This window comes from Rattus norvegicus, chromosome 10 (assembly GCF_021556685.1).
Source record: "Rattus norvegicus strain SHRSP/BbbUtx chromosome 10, alternate assembly SHRSP_T2T, whole genome shotgun sequence".
NCBI lineage: Eukaryota > Metazoa > Chordata > Mammalia > Rodentia > Muridae > Rattus > Rattus norvegicus.
In genome coordinates this window covers 102,217,651-102,231,351 of record NC_141543.1, presented here as the reverse complement: position 1 = coordinate 102,231,351, position 13,701 = coordinate 102,217,651, and the positions used below count along the sequence as shown (strand labels likewise).

The following is a 13,701-nucleotide window of genomic DNA, read 5'->3' as shown; positions in this document are numbered from 1 at the left end:
CCAGGTGCAGCTTCTCCCACTGAGGCCAGACAAGGTAACCCAGCTAGAAGAATGTGTCCCACATAGAGCGACAGCTTCTGTGATTGTCCCAGCTCTAGTTGTTCAGGACCCACACGAAGACTAAGCGGCACATCTGCTACATATAAGCCAGGAGGCCTCAGTCCAGCCCTTGTGTGTTCTTTTGTTGGTGGTTCAGTTTCTTAGAGCCCCAGAGCTCCAGTTTGGTTGACTCTGTTGGCCTTCCTGTTGAGTTCCTATCCCCTTTGGGGCCCCCAATCCTTCCTCCTATTCTTCCATAAGTGTCGCTGAGCTCCATTCACTGTTTGACTCTGGGTCTCTGTATCTGTCTGAGTCAGCTACTGGGTGGAGCCTCTCAGAGAACAGCCATGTTACTGTCTGCAAGCTTAACAAGGTATCATTAATAGTGTCAGGGATTGGTGCTTGACCATGGGATAGGTCTCAAGTAGGGCTGGTTATTGGTTAGCCATTCCTACAGTCCCGGTGCCATCCCTTGTAACTGCATTTCTAGTAGACAGAATAAATTTTGAGTCCTGTGGGTAGGTAGGTGTCCCTATTGCTCCACTGGAGTTCCTGCCTGATGACAGGAGGTAGCCTCTATCTCTAATACCTCTCATGCTGTGGGTCACAGCTAAGGTCACCTTCAATGATTCTTGGATGAGTATCTTATCCTAGGTCTCTGCCATATCCTAGAGATGCCTGCTACCTCCTCACCTCTGTCAATTGCAGATTTCCATTTATGGCCATCTAGCCATCTCTCCGGCTCCTCCCACATCTGATCCTGAACCTCCCATTCCCCTCCACAGCCTTCTCCCTCCCTCCATCTGCCTCTTAGACTAATTTTCCCCCTTCTAAGTGAGATTCAAGAACCCTAATTTGTATCCTCCTTCTTGTTTAGTTTCTTTGGGTCTGTGAAATATAACATGGTACCTGTATCTTATGGCTAATATCCACATATAAGTAAGCACATACCATGCATGTCCCTCTGGAACTGGGTTACCTCACTCAAGATAATATTCTCAAGTTCCAACCATTTGCCTGCAAAGTCCGTGATGTCTTGGTTTTTAATGGCTGAATAGTATTCCATTGTGTAGATGTAGCACATTTTCTTTACCTATTCTTCAGTTGAGGGACATCTAGAATGTTTCCAGTTTCTGGCTATTACGAATAAAGCTTCTATGAGCATAGTCGAGCAGGTGTCTTGTGAGAGGGTAAAGCATCTTTTGGGTATATGCCCAGGAGTGGCATAGCTGGATCTTGAAGTAAAACTACTGCCAGTTTTCTGAAAAGATGTCAAATTAATTCCAATGTGGTTGTAAAGCTTACACTCCCCCCAGCAATGGAGGAACGCTCGACTTGCTCCACGTCCTCACCAGCATGTGCTCTCTCTTGAGTTTTGACCTTAGCCATTCTGATGGGTGTAAGACAGACCCTCAGAGTTGTTTTGATTTGCAGTTCCCTGAGGACTAAGAACGTTGAACATCTTGACCATTGAAGAGGATTGTAACTTGTTATGCATGTTTGGTTGATATTCCTGGGATGCCTGCTCTTTTCAGAAGGGAAACGGAAGAGCAGTGGATCTGGGGAATGCGGGGGGAGTGAGGGAGGGAAGACTGCCGTTGGGATGGATTACTGCATGAGAGAAGAATGAATTAAAAGAAAAGCAATCTTAAAATTGTTTGCTTTGTGGAGACTTTCTTTTTTCTTTTTTCTTTTTTGGTTCTTTTTTTCGGAGCTGGGGACCGAACCCAGGGCCTTGCGCTTCCTAGGTAAGCGCTGTACCACTGAGCTAAATCCCCAGCCCTTGTGGAGACTTTCAAAGTGGCTTCACATAATGAAATTTTAAGATAATTTTAATGCCCTTAAATTATTTTCAGCTATTATAACTGTAACCAAAAATGGAAGACTCACAGCTAGCTGCTAAGCTTGTGTGTGACTGTCCCTCCAATAACCAGCCCATCCCTCAGCTGTACTCAATGAGAGTATTTGTTGACCAAGTTATGGAAATGGCCGTTAAATTAAGATGGGTTATTCTGGAAATTGTAAAATATAGTACATGTTTCCCTAGTACACCAATATCTTAAAAAATAAATGATGAAGGGAAATTACAAAATGAAAAGCGCTATATTCCACAGAAAATATATTGAATGAAGTCTTTTCTCTGTGTCATTCAGCTACCCACATTATGGGATAATTTTTTATTGGACAGATTGGACAAAGTCCTGCACCTCTTCCTTTGCCAACCTCATTTCTGCAGACTCAGTGGACAACAACAGAGCTGTGGTGATTCGTTACACTTGCTGTGCTGTGCAGGCTGGAAAGAAAACAGTGAGCGAGTAGTAGTTAGCATTTTTACTGTGTCTTCCAAGAGCCATATCCTGTCTCTATGTAATCCTACCCTGAATCAATTGCTACTACACTTACTAGTAGATTGTAAAAAATTATAGATTATTCTCTCCATTGCCAAATAATCAGTAGTAATTACTGATGCATGCTTCTCTTTCATACATAATATATGTATGTATACAAAGCCTATAGCCCCTTTGAACTTAATTTCCTGAAGCTCAGATTGCCAAATGAGCCATTCCAAAGACCCGTTTATGAAATTCAGAGCTTTGTTACATTAGCATGCAGAAGGGGAGGTGACTAACTCTTAAAGCAAATAAATTTCGATGTTAATTTGGTCTTGGATTCAATTTGCCTTCCTTTTTAAGCCTGGCCCTGCTCTCTAATTATATAATTGGGCTAGTGTTAAGGGGACTATAATTGATGTCAGGACTAGAAGGAGAAAAATATGATAGACTGATCAAGCCTGGCTTGAGGTTTTGCATTTGTTCTTTTAATCTCCAACTTGGATAATGACACAGTCTGAGAAGGCCCCATACATACATGCCATGTTTAGATAACATAAATGATAGGCTTCCCTATGTCTAATGCTCTCAGGGTCCTTACTTCAAATATAACATATACTTTTCAATACAATGCTGGTAGTTATTGTACCAATTTATAGACCGAGACTGGCTGAATTCACTAGCTGGAAAAAATTACATGAAGAAAGCTGAGGGTTAAACTTTTATCTGATTCTAAATGCTATATACTTTTGAGATATATCTTTTGATCTGCTGTTAGCAGAACTGTTTCAAGTCTTATGATTAATCGGTGAGAAGCCAGGGCACACAGCTGTAATCCTAGCACTCAAAAAGCTGGGGCAGAAGGAACATTGCACATCCGAGGTCCAGGTCAATGAAGAAAGACCCTGTCTCAACACACAGACACACACACACACACACACACACACACACACACACACACACACACAATGTGGTCAATATTATCTCCTCTTTACTATGATTTGCACTTACAAATATAATATTTCTCTTATGTAAAAATAGAGACAGAGTTCTTAAGGATGTGTCATGCCACTATGAGTCCCACCTTCTTAATAAGAAAAAAATTGAAACTTTAAATCTAAGAAGAGATGAGACTTCATATTTCCATGTCCCCCAAACAACTTGCCTTACCCTAGTTTCCCTGTTCAGATCAGAATACCATTTTCCTATGGCAATACATAAACAAAAGTTGACAAGCAAGTACTCAGGGAAACGGCATGAATGGGTGAACACTGAACTTCAGACGTGGCATCAAAGGTGTTGAATTTCCAGATGGGCTGACTTCTGCTCTATAAGTAGAAGACTCCTCAATTCTACCCTTGCATGTACTACTTTCATCCCTGAGTTTGGACCATGAGAACCAAGAAAGCCCAGAGCAATCTGGATCTCCTGAACAGATGATGTCTTTTCTGTATTTTAGAGTTCCTTGTTCTAACTAATTACTTAAAGTATTGTTCTGCCGCTGTCCCCAAAGAGAGCGAAGATCCCAGCACAAAGGTTGGAAGCAGCTTGAACTTCATCAGGTTGGTAACAAGAGACTGAACCCAGCCTGTAGTTTTGGGTATAAGGAAAGTGTACCCACTTAAAACCCAGGTACAATGATGAAGTGTCCATGTCACCATCTGAGCCATACAGACGAAAGTTTGGCAGAGTAGAAGAAGCACTGCATGGAGAAGCATTAGGACATGCACATGGCGTTGCACACGAACCTGTGGAATAAAACACAGAGGTCTTGTCAAAGTCAGCTAAAACACATGACCTGGTCTCATGTCTTTCCTTCACCTGCCACATCCTCTCTGCATCTAAGCAACATGCCTTCCCTTGAAAGATGATCTGCTTTAAAACTGTAGGATTTTATTTTACTTTATATTTGCATTTTCTTTTTATCCTGTATTCCTATACATTTGTTTGTGGTGTGTGCATGTCAATGTGGGTTCTATTAGAGAACAGAACATGGACCTCCCGGAGCTGGAGTTTAGAGGCAGTTGTGACCATTCAGGATGGGCACTGAGGACCACATACTTGGCCTCTGCAAGAGTAGTCCATGCTTTCAACCATGAGCCATGTCTCCAACCAGAAAGAAGATAGTCTTAGAATGAACACCTCTGTTTAGAAAAGACAACTCTTATTCAACTCATCCTCAGAACAATGTCTATGACCATTCATTTAAAATAAAATTGCAGGCTGGGAAGGAGTTGTTGAGAAAGTGTTTGCCCCATAAAGCATTAGGACCTGAGTTCAGTTTCCAGGATTCATTAAAATGTTGGGCGTGGTGGCATGCACTTCTTATTACTAAGAAGGCATGGACAAGAGGTTAATGGCCATCCAACTTAAACTACTTGTGAAGGTCCAGGCCAATTAGAGTCCTTATCTAAAAAAATCAAGGTGTGTGGTTCCTGAGGAACAACACTTGAGGCTGACCTCTGAATTTCACATGCATGTTTGTCTCTCTCTCTCTCTCTCTCTCTCTCTCTCTCTCTCTCTCTCTCTCTCTCTCTCTCACACACACACACACACACACACACACACACACACACACAGGATGTGCTGACTCGTGAATGCAACCTTCTTGCTCAGGTTACAGGTTGAGATTGAGGCAGAATGACATGAGTTCAAGGCCATCTATCACTACTTAGTGAGATTAGACTCAAAAAATATACACAAAAAGCAAGGTCTAGAGTAATGGCTCAATGCCTGCTCTTCCAGAGGACTCAGGTTTGATTGACAGAACCAGTATGGCAGCTCACAGCACCATGTCTCTCCATATATGATGCTCTCTTCTCCTTTCTGCACTGAACACATGTGGCACACAGACATACATATAAGCAAAACACAGACTAAGTAATAAAATACAAAAAATAGCAAAGTACAATATAGTAAAAATTCTTATCATCGTTGCCAGTTAACATTTTCTACTGAATTTTATAATGATCTAATTTACATATTTATGTTATATAAGATGTTTACCTATTGATTTGCTTATCTCTACCCACATTCATCCCCTTAATGTGCCACACTAATAAAAGAACATTATGTATTCATTTTCCTTCCTGGAGATCAAGATTTCCTTTATGGTAGACAGAGTAAAAAAAATTTGTTGAGTGAATGAATAAATAACTACCCATCTCATTATTTCAGGCTCGAGGCTAAAAAAATTAGTGTTCATGTCAAGATCATGAAGTCACATGCTCTAAAACCTATAAGCAATGTGTGTTGTAAGCTTTCCTTGAAAGCAGTTGGAGGGAGGCAGGTAAGTAGAAGGGCATGCCGTCACTTAGCACCGGCCTTAGAGCCCTGGCGCAAAACTAACATTGTGTCTCTGTGTCTAAGGCTTTCCTGTGTGGTCACCAGCTTCTATGTTATCAGCTCATAGAAGCCGACACCTTTTCCTTTGAGTCACTTCCTGTGGGCTGCACACTTGATTACGGTAATTAAGAAACACGTCTCCTTCCCTCTCTGAAATAAGGTGTGAAATAAAAAAGGGGGGGTGTTAGTATAGTGAGAACATTTCTCCAAGTGAAACCAATTTCCCCTTTTAAGTCTCACCTATTATGATCTCAGAGAGGCGTCTATTTTTCAGTCCATTTCTTCCTCCTGAGGAAGGACAAAGTCACAGAACTAAAATAACCAAAAAAGTCACCACAACCCCCCCCCTTACTTATCCTTACCAATCAAAATCCCTAACCCCATTAAAACTAACTCCGATCAGCAACCTGCATGGTCTTTGTGAAGCCTGGCCAGTGCACACCCTTAGTTGCGTTTTATTAAAAGCAGACCCTATAAATGGATTTCCCAAAGCGCTTACTCTTTTTGTGTGAGATTATAGTATTCTGAGAATTTATATGTTGTGTTATTGTTCATTTATATAATCTTAAGTGTCACTTTTTATACATTCTTTTTTGGCTCTAAGCATCATCCCATGTGGCTTGAGATTTTGTTCTGTGTAGGGCATTGTGTGCTCTTAAGATTTAATAGCAATATACTGCATTTTTTAGAGACTCTGAATAAAAATCACAATTCAGGTCTGACTGGACAGTCATATAGTTTCCTACTTCAAAGGTCTGTGAAGGAAGCTAATCTTTGGGCTTATTTATAATGATACTTGCTTTCCTCATACGAATATAGTTCAAAGTAACTTCAAGAGACAGTTACTTACACAAGCATGGTTTAGCCTTATTTTGTAGGGTGATGGTAGGGAGTGTATTCTGCATATTAAATAAGAGACCAAGGATGTGAAATATTATTCCCTATATTCAAAATATCCTATTATTATTATAGACTAATCCTATAAGATTCAGGTTAGGCATACCAGTTATCACGCAAGCCTAGGCAGACTACAGATCTATTGAGGGTGCTGTTAATTTATATGTATGAACTTTAGTATTAATACCTGACTACCAGCAAAACCGGATTATGCTGAAATGGAGTAGAAGTGGGGCACTGCCTTCTCCTATAAGGGTAAAGGAACTTCAGCTGTGCCCTGCCTGTCCCCTTTGGAAGGTGGACTCCAGAAATACCAGTCAGCCTGTTTAATCAGGTACCTAAGCTTAACTATTGAGAGGGGAAAGTATTAAAGCATAGATGTGGAGCCTGCAATCTCTCGCTGTAATATGGGGGTTCTCGTGCCATTAATGGGGAATGCTCAGAGACAGTGGCACCTGGCAGAAAGAAGCGACTGTGCAGAGGTGAAGACACCGGGCATTCAGTCACAAAAATCTACTTGCGAACATGTGAACCCCCAACCTACTCGTGAACAGGTGTACCCTTGAGTCCATGAGAGACACAGTCGCTCTATCCCCTTATGCATTAGCTCGCTCTCCAATTCAGAGCTGAAAGTCAGCATAGACCTCTAAGCTCGTGTATTCCTGGTTGTAGGTTCAGCCACAAACTCTAGCTAGAGTTATGTGCAATGTAAAATCCCTTAGTCTACGAGGGCGGTCACTTTCTCTTAGTCACTTCACCATAAACGCCTTGCTTACTTACTGAGACTGCACTGATGACACAAAAGAATTGTCTTAAAATAATCAAAATAATCTCATGACTTTTCTGAAAGTAGCCAATGGTTTAGTAACCCAAGCCCTTTCTTTCTAATCTAATCTCTCTCTCTCTCTCTCTCTCTCTCTCTCTCTCTCTCTCTCTCTCTCTCTCTCTCACACACACACACACACACACACACACACACACACACACCAATAAATACAACCTATAATCAATAAAGAGGCTCGGCTCGTTTAAGTATTCACTCACTGCTCTTTGACAGAAAGTACTCATTGCTTTTGCTTTTGAAACTTTTGTCACATTATTTAGACGTGGCAGCTGAAGTATTGAAATAAACAAATATCCATTTGGAAGGTTACAGATGGTGAGTATTAATTGCTGCATATATTAACTTGCGAGCTTTGTAATTACAGTTAATGGATTTCCTAATTGCTTTAGGCTTCGGGGAACGGGAGGGAAATGTAAGGAAGCCAGAGAGCCAAGTACGGTAAATATTTGTTGGATGGAGTCGTACAAAGCTCTCATTAAAGTTTTCTAATTTAGGAGAACATGAGAGGAGAGCACATGGTCCCTGCAGAATGCAGGTGCTGTAACCAGAAAGCAAGAGGTGCAGCCTTCCACCAGAAGACTATTCCGTAACAGCTCAGTTGGAATAGTAAGAATTAGAACTTCCACCTACTAACCTGGGTTATGAAACAGTTACTGATAATGACCAGAAAAAAGCATGAAGGAAGCTAGGACAGTGTTCCTTTCTTCCTCCCTCTCCCCCTCCCCCTCCCCCTGGCGCTCCCCTTCCCCTACCCCTCCCCTTCTCCCTATCCCCACCCCTCTGTATGTGTGTGGCTTTGTTCTGTCTCTCTGTGTATCTCTGTCTCTATCTTTCTATTTGTCTCTGTCTCTCTATCTCTGTCTCTCTCTCGTGTGTGTGTGTGTGTGTGTGTGTGTGTGTGTGTGTGTGTGTGTGTCTGTCTGTCTGTCTGTACATTCATGTGTATGAACATGAATGTGGCAGACAAAGACAACCTGGGGTGTCATTGTTCAGGCACTATCTACCTATATTTTTCTTTCTTTTTTTTTAATTGTTACATTTTTATTTGATCACTTTGGAGTAGACTATATAAACATCACTGCTCGCAGGTAACTACATGGATTCCAGGTGTGAGGTAAGCTCTCCTGCTCATTAGACAAACATTTTAACAACAACCACCTCCTTACACTCTGCTTCCTTTTACTTAAGTGAAAGGCAACAATGTTACCGAGTTCAGGGCTTGGGCTTGGACCACTTTTAAGACACATCCTGCTTACTCGAATAACAGTCTGAGAGACTCACTCAGCTTAGCCTCTGACCGGCTGCTAAAGATGAGGGGCGCAGCAGCTGCAACCCGTGATCCAAGGTTAGTAGTGACTGGAATTCTTTCCATTATGTATCATGTCCCGAGTTGGGGGACTGGGTGGGGCTGAACTATAAGACAATGTTGCCTTGGCACCAAGGGTGGGAAAGTAGGATGTGATGAACATTTGGTACCTCTTGTTCCTTCCCAACCATTGAAGTTACATAAATAGGCATTTTCTTTTAAGAGACTGGTGTTAAAAATGACTAGCCCACGAGGGTGGGTTAAGGAGTGGAAAGATTGATTCCCTCACAGATGTTAATTCTGGTTAACTTAAACTCTATTTGGAACAAGAGCTTAATAAGCATGTCCTCACAACATGTACTCCTAGGGCATAACTAATAGTGATGGTATTTAACTAGCCCGCCTGTTTTCAATCTCTCTATTAAGTAAGAGGCTATTGAAGCACCCAGGCGTGGTGCCTCCTGCCTGCATTCTAAGCTCTTCAGAATCTCAGGGCAGGAGGATCAGTGTAACGTCAAGAGTAATCTGGGATGTACAATGAGTTCTAGCTCAGCCTGGCTCTAGAGTGAGACCCTTCATCACATCCTCACAGGAAAACCCAACAATAACGATCAAAAGAAAGTGCTGTGCAGTGTGGTGGTTAGAGGACTGGAGATTAAAATGGAAACCCTTGGAGCCTTGCTGGGCTCCACACGGTTCCTTGGGGACCCCTGTTTCTTTTGTTCAGCCTGGGCATTTGTGCCTGTAAACTATGAGGTGGCTTCTGTTTCAGTGCAACTCTGGATGATCTGTACCCTTGCGTTTATTTCTGATGTGAACAGCAAGTCGTTCCCATATGTTTATTGTATTTGTCTATTGTCACAGGCTATGACATCCAGGAGTAGGAATTGTATGCATTTTCATCCTGGATTTATTATTGTCCATGGAGAACATAGAAGTCGCTCTGAATTTGTTCCACTGAATGGAGCAAAAAATAATGAAGCATGCTACCTATGTATGCGTGTCTTCTGATTTGTGCATATATGTCACTATTTTTAAAAGGTGCATTTTCAACAATTTCATCACCTTTGGGTTTGTCTAGCTACTGACTCCGAAACAATGAGATGGGTTTAAAGCCATTTAGTTGGAATGTGTACCAGGAACCAGGAGGAAAATCACATTGAGACAGGGAAAAAGAAGTGGCAGTGAGCACTGCAGTGTGGGTAGCTGCAGATGAACCCACTGGAAAGGAATAGCGGCGATAAGAAGAGTAAGGAGGATATACATTTGTGTAGTCAGGAATCGGGAGGAAGGTGTTCACTGATGTCTTTTCATTGCTTTGGAGATGAAAAGCCAGAGGAACCCGGGAAGTCAAAACCCCATCAGATAAGGAGGCGTGTGTACCACAGCTGTGTGATAGGCCACCATGAACTGCTATTACCAACCCATAACATGACTTGTCTTTCTTGTCCATGTATTGCTCTGAAACATGGTTGTATCAGGTACTTTTCCTAAAATTCGGTTTCTTGGTTTTCTGAGGTTTAGCCCTCATAGGCCTCTAAGTTCCCTGAAGGCAGACAGCATGACTTACCACAGCCCCTCACACTGACGCTCACAGAATGGCTGACAGAGATACCTAAGGGTTGCATGGCTACACAAATCAGAATAGTGTGCATAACGCCTTAGTGGCTAGTGTAAACCCTATTTGTCTGTACTGTGTGGCTGTGACACAATTTCTGAGGCAAGTTTTCATGAGGGAAAAACAGTAGTGGACTCACAGTTTTAGGAGGTGAAAGTCCAACATTTCTTTGGCCTCTACTGAGACATAATGACAGATGACATCATGCTAAGGGCATGAATGGAAAGAAGAAGTCTCAGTGCAAGACAGGATGCTGGAGAACACATTGGAAATTCAGCTCTGCCACCAAAACATGCTGACATACACATACAGCTTCAGTACAGGAAATATGGTAATTATCGCTATTTAGGAGAAGCTTTCCCTGGGATCAGACATTGAAGTTTTATATAAAAGTATGCAATATTCTAAGATTATATCACCTGCTGGTGGCAAAGATAGAATTGTAATGAGCATTCGAATGATCAGAGACTGCAGCTTCTGGACTTAAAAAGTAGGTCACCACACTTCTTATTCATCAGAATGCTTCAAATGTGGAGGATAATGGTGTCTTTAGGAGATTGTAGACCCCTACTGCCTTCCTTACATTGAGGAGATAGATCAAGCAAACTTGGCCATTTGCTTCCTACCTGGGACTTATTGTTCAAGTGGGGAGTCTTTACTGACTATGCAAGGCCAACAGACTTATGGATACGAAAGTTTTATCTGTAGGGATGGCAGGGTCTAAATGCATCAAACATGATTGGCTGGGAGTTGGGAGGGGTAGCAACACAGAATGGGGACCATTCTTGGTCTCTTTCGAGGTCATCTCCCTGCAAGTGAATGTTTGTTTTGGATGATTTGTCTAGTTTTGAATAGTAGAGGGTTTGTTATATTGTTTTGTTTTGCTCTGACACAAGAAATATAACTTGATTTATCCCCTTTGTTCTATTTTTATTCTTTGCAACTCCAGGCAAACAAAGCATATATTATAGAAAAAAAGGACAACTGAAATCAATAAAATGCTGCAGATAAAAAATGTTTGCATCTTGTCTAGATGCTACACAGGACAATGGGAGATGAGAGAATGCAATTCATCAACATGCCTGAAGTGGGTACTTGCCTTCCCGTGAAACAAGTTACTTCTGTGGTTCAGTTTTTGGAGTGAATCTAAATCAAATACTATGCTATGCTGAACTTGTAACTCCATCCTGAGAGATTCCTTATCTAACTAGGCTAACGAAACTTGAAGAGACAAGTTGCATTTGGAGAAACAGCTTGAACGCACATTGATATTCAACAGTCTGGGGAAAATCAGATACTTAGCTCAGAAAATACAGTAGCTTGGATCAGGCCCAGTGCTGCAAAGCCCCTTCCCTCCCCAACCATTGCAGACCGTTGTGGGAACTCATGCAGACAGAGAAAACAGGGGAGGCGTTTGAGTGTTCATTTTCTATCTTTGCTCATCCGGGGAAACTTTCCTCAGTGCTCTCGAAATTTATGTTGATTAAGCTGTGTTAGCCATAAAATCGGATTTGCCATACCCTCTACACGGTGTGAGAAGTGTCAGACAATTGTAGAACTCACAAGTACTAAGCTACTCTCTTACAAGGATTCTCAACATCTCTACACAGTGTTCTAAGAGCCCTTTGTACGTCACGAAATAATGCAGACACAGGGGAGGGAGCAGAGACTGAGGGAATGGCCAACCAATAATCAGCTCAACTTGAGACCCATCCCATGGGCAAGCACCAGTCTCTGACACTATTAATGATACTCTGCTATGCTTGCAAACAGGAGCGTATCGTCGTCTGAGAGGCTCCACCCAGCAACTGACTCAGACACCCACAGCCAAACAGTGGATGGAGCCTGGGGACTCTTACAGAAGAATAGGAGGAAGAATTGTGGGCCCCAAGGGGATAGGAACTCCACAGGAAGACCAACAGAGTCAACTAACCTGGACCCTTGGGGCTCTCAGAGACTGAACTATCAACCAAAGAACATACATGGACTGATCCTAGCCCTCCCACATATGTAGCAGATATGAACTTGACCTTCATGTGGGCCCTGAACAACTGGAGAGGGAGGTTATCCCAAAAGCTGTTGCCTGCACATGGGATATGTTCTTCTATCTAGGCTGGCTTGTCTGGCCTCAAAGGGAGAGGAAGTGCCTAGCCTTGGAGAGACTTGAAGTACCAGGGTGGGAGGGATACCCAGGGGTCCCCACGCTATCGGAGGAGAAAGGAAGAAAGAAGGATTGTGGGAGGTGGTGACTAGGAGCGGGGCAGTGAACAGGATGTAAAGTGAATAAATAAATAAGTAATAAATAAATATATATAAATAAAAATTTTAAATCTCATATAGAGCATAGTAAGTGTAGTATTGTAGGCGGATTGCTTTTGTCTTAGAAATTGGAAATCCAATCCAGAGACACAGTTCCAAAGCAGGTACTTAAATGACTACCTTTTGGCCAGTTTGAAAGAGTCAGATAGAAGAAGCTGGAAGTCCCAAGAGATTTTCTTAGCCGGTCAGTCGGAGTCCAGTGGATGCTAAGGACAGTGTTCCTAGAAAACTGGGTATTCCTGACAAAAACTAAACGCTGTCTATTCCTGGGAATCGTTACGTAGAATAGCTATTTTCTGATTGACTCGGAAGTGTTTGGGCTTTTAATGCATTGCGTAAGACCTTTTGTCATCTGAGGACACCGTTTTTACTGGATAGGTTCACTGCTTTGTGGTCCTGCACTTTCTATACGTGTTTGAACACTTGGACTCCAGTTTCTGATGTCGTTTGACAAGGTTGTGCCGCCCTTAGGAGATAGGGCCTCATGGGAGGAGTTAGGTCACTCAGGGAGGAGCTTGAGGTTTTATAACCTACCAACACTTCGTTTTCCCGCTTCTACGTAACCGTACGCATGACGTCATGCCTTCTCCGGCGTGACGTACTATATGGCTTGGAACTGTAAACCAAACAAACCCTCAGGTTGCCCATCATCATATATTTTACCATAGCAACAGGGAGAGAAAATAAGAAGGAGTTGTAGCTTCGGTTGATTCTGATGTCCCTGGGAAGTCCATTCGTCTCTGCTTGAGTCGTTTATTAACATTAGGCAAGGCCGCCTCGATCAGAAAAAGCAAATCCAACTGCTATCACATTATATATACCTACATAACTCCCATCAAAATTCAGATGTGATGTGAGACAAGAAATAACCAGGAAAGCCAACAGCTTCACAGATAACCCGCTCTCCTTACTATGGTCGTTTTATTCAGTCACAGCGTAAAATCAGCTGCTAGGAGCGTCACCTTAGTTTTCCCATTGCTCGGTGAAGCCTGAACACCCCTCA

The 13,701-nt window shown here is 42.3% G+C and overlaps 1 long non-coding RNA gene across 2 annotated transcripts; it reads left to right on the top strand.

Moving 5' to 3' along the window:
• Window positions 1-7,955: 7,955 nt before the first annotated feature.
• On the top strand, window positions 7,956-12,714 carry LOC148003158 (uncharacterized). 2 transcript variants are annotated; one of them, XR_015632410.1, is made up of 4 exons: window positions 7,956-8,061; window positions 8,644-8,800; window positions 11,329-11,466; window positions 12,153-12,714. It is a non-coding gene; the product is annotated as an uncharacterized LOC148003158 (long non-coding RNA). The 2 variants fall into 2 exon arrangements; XR_015632409.1 differs by lacking the exon at window positions 7,956-8,061 and adding an exon at window positions 8,238-8,569.
• Window positions 12,715-13,701: the final 987 nt, after the last annotated feature.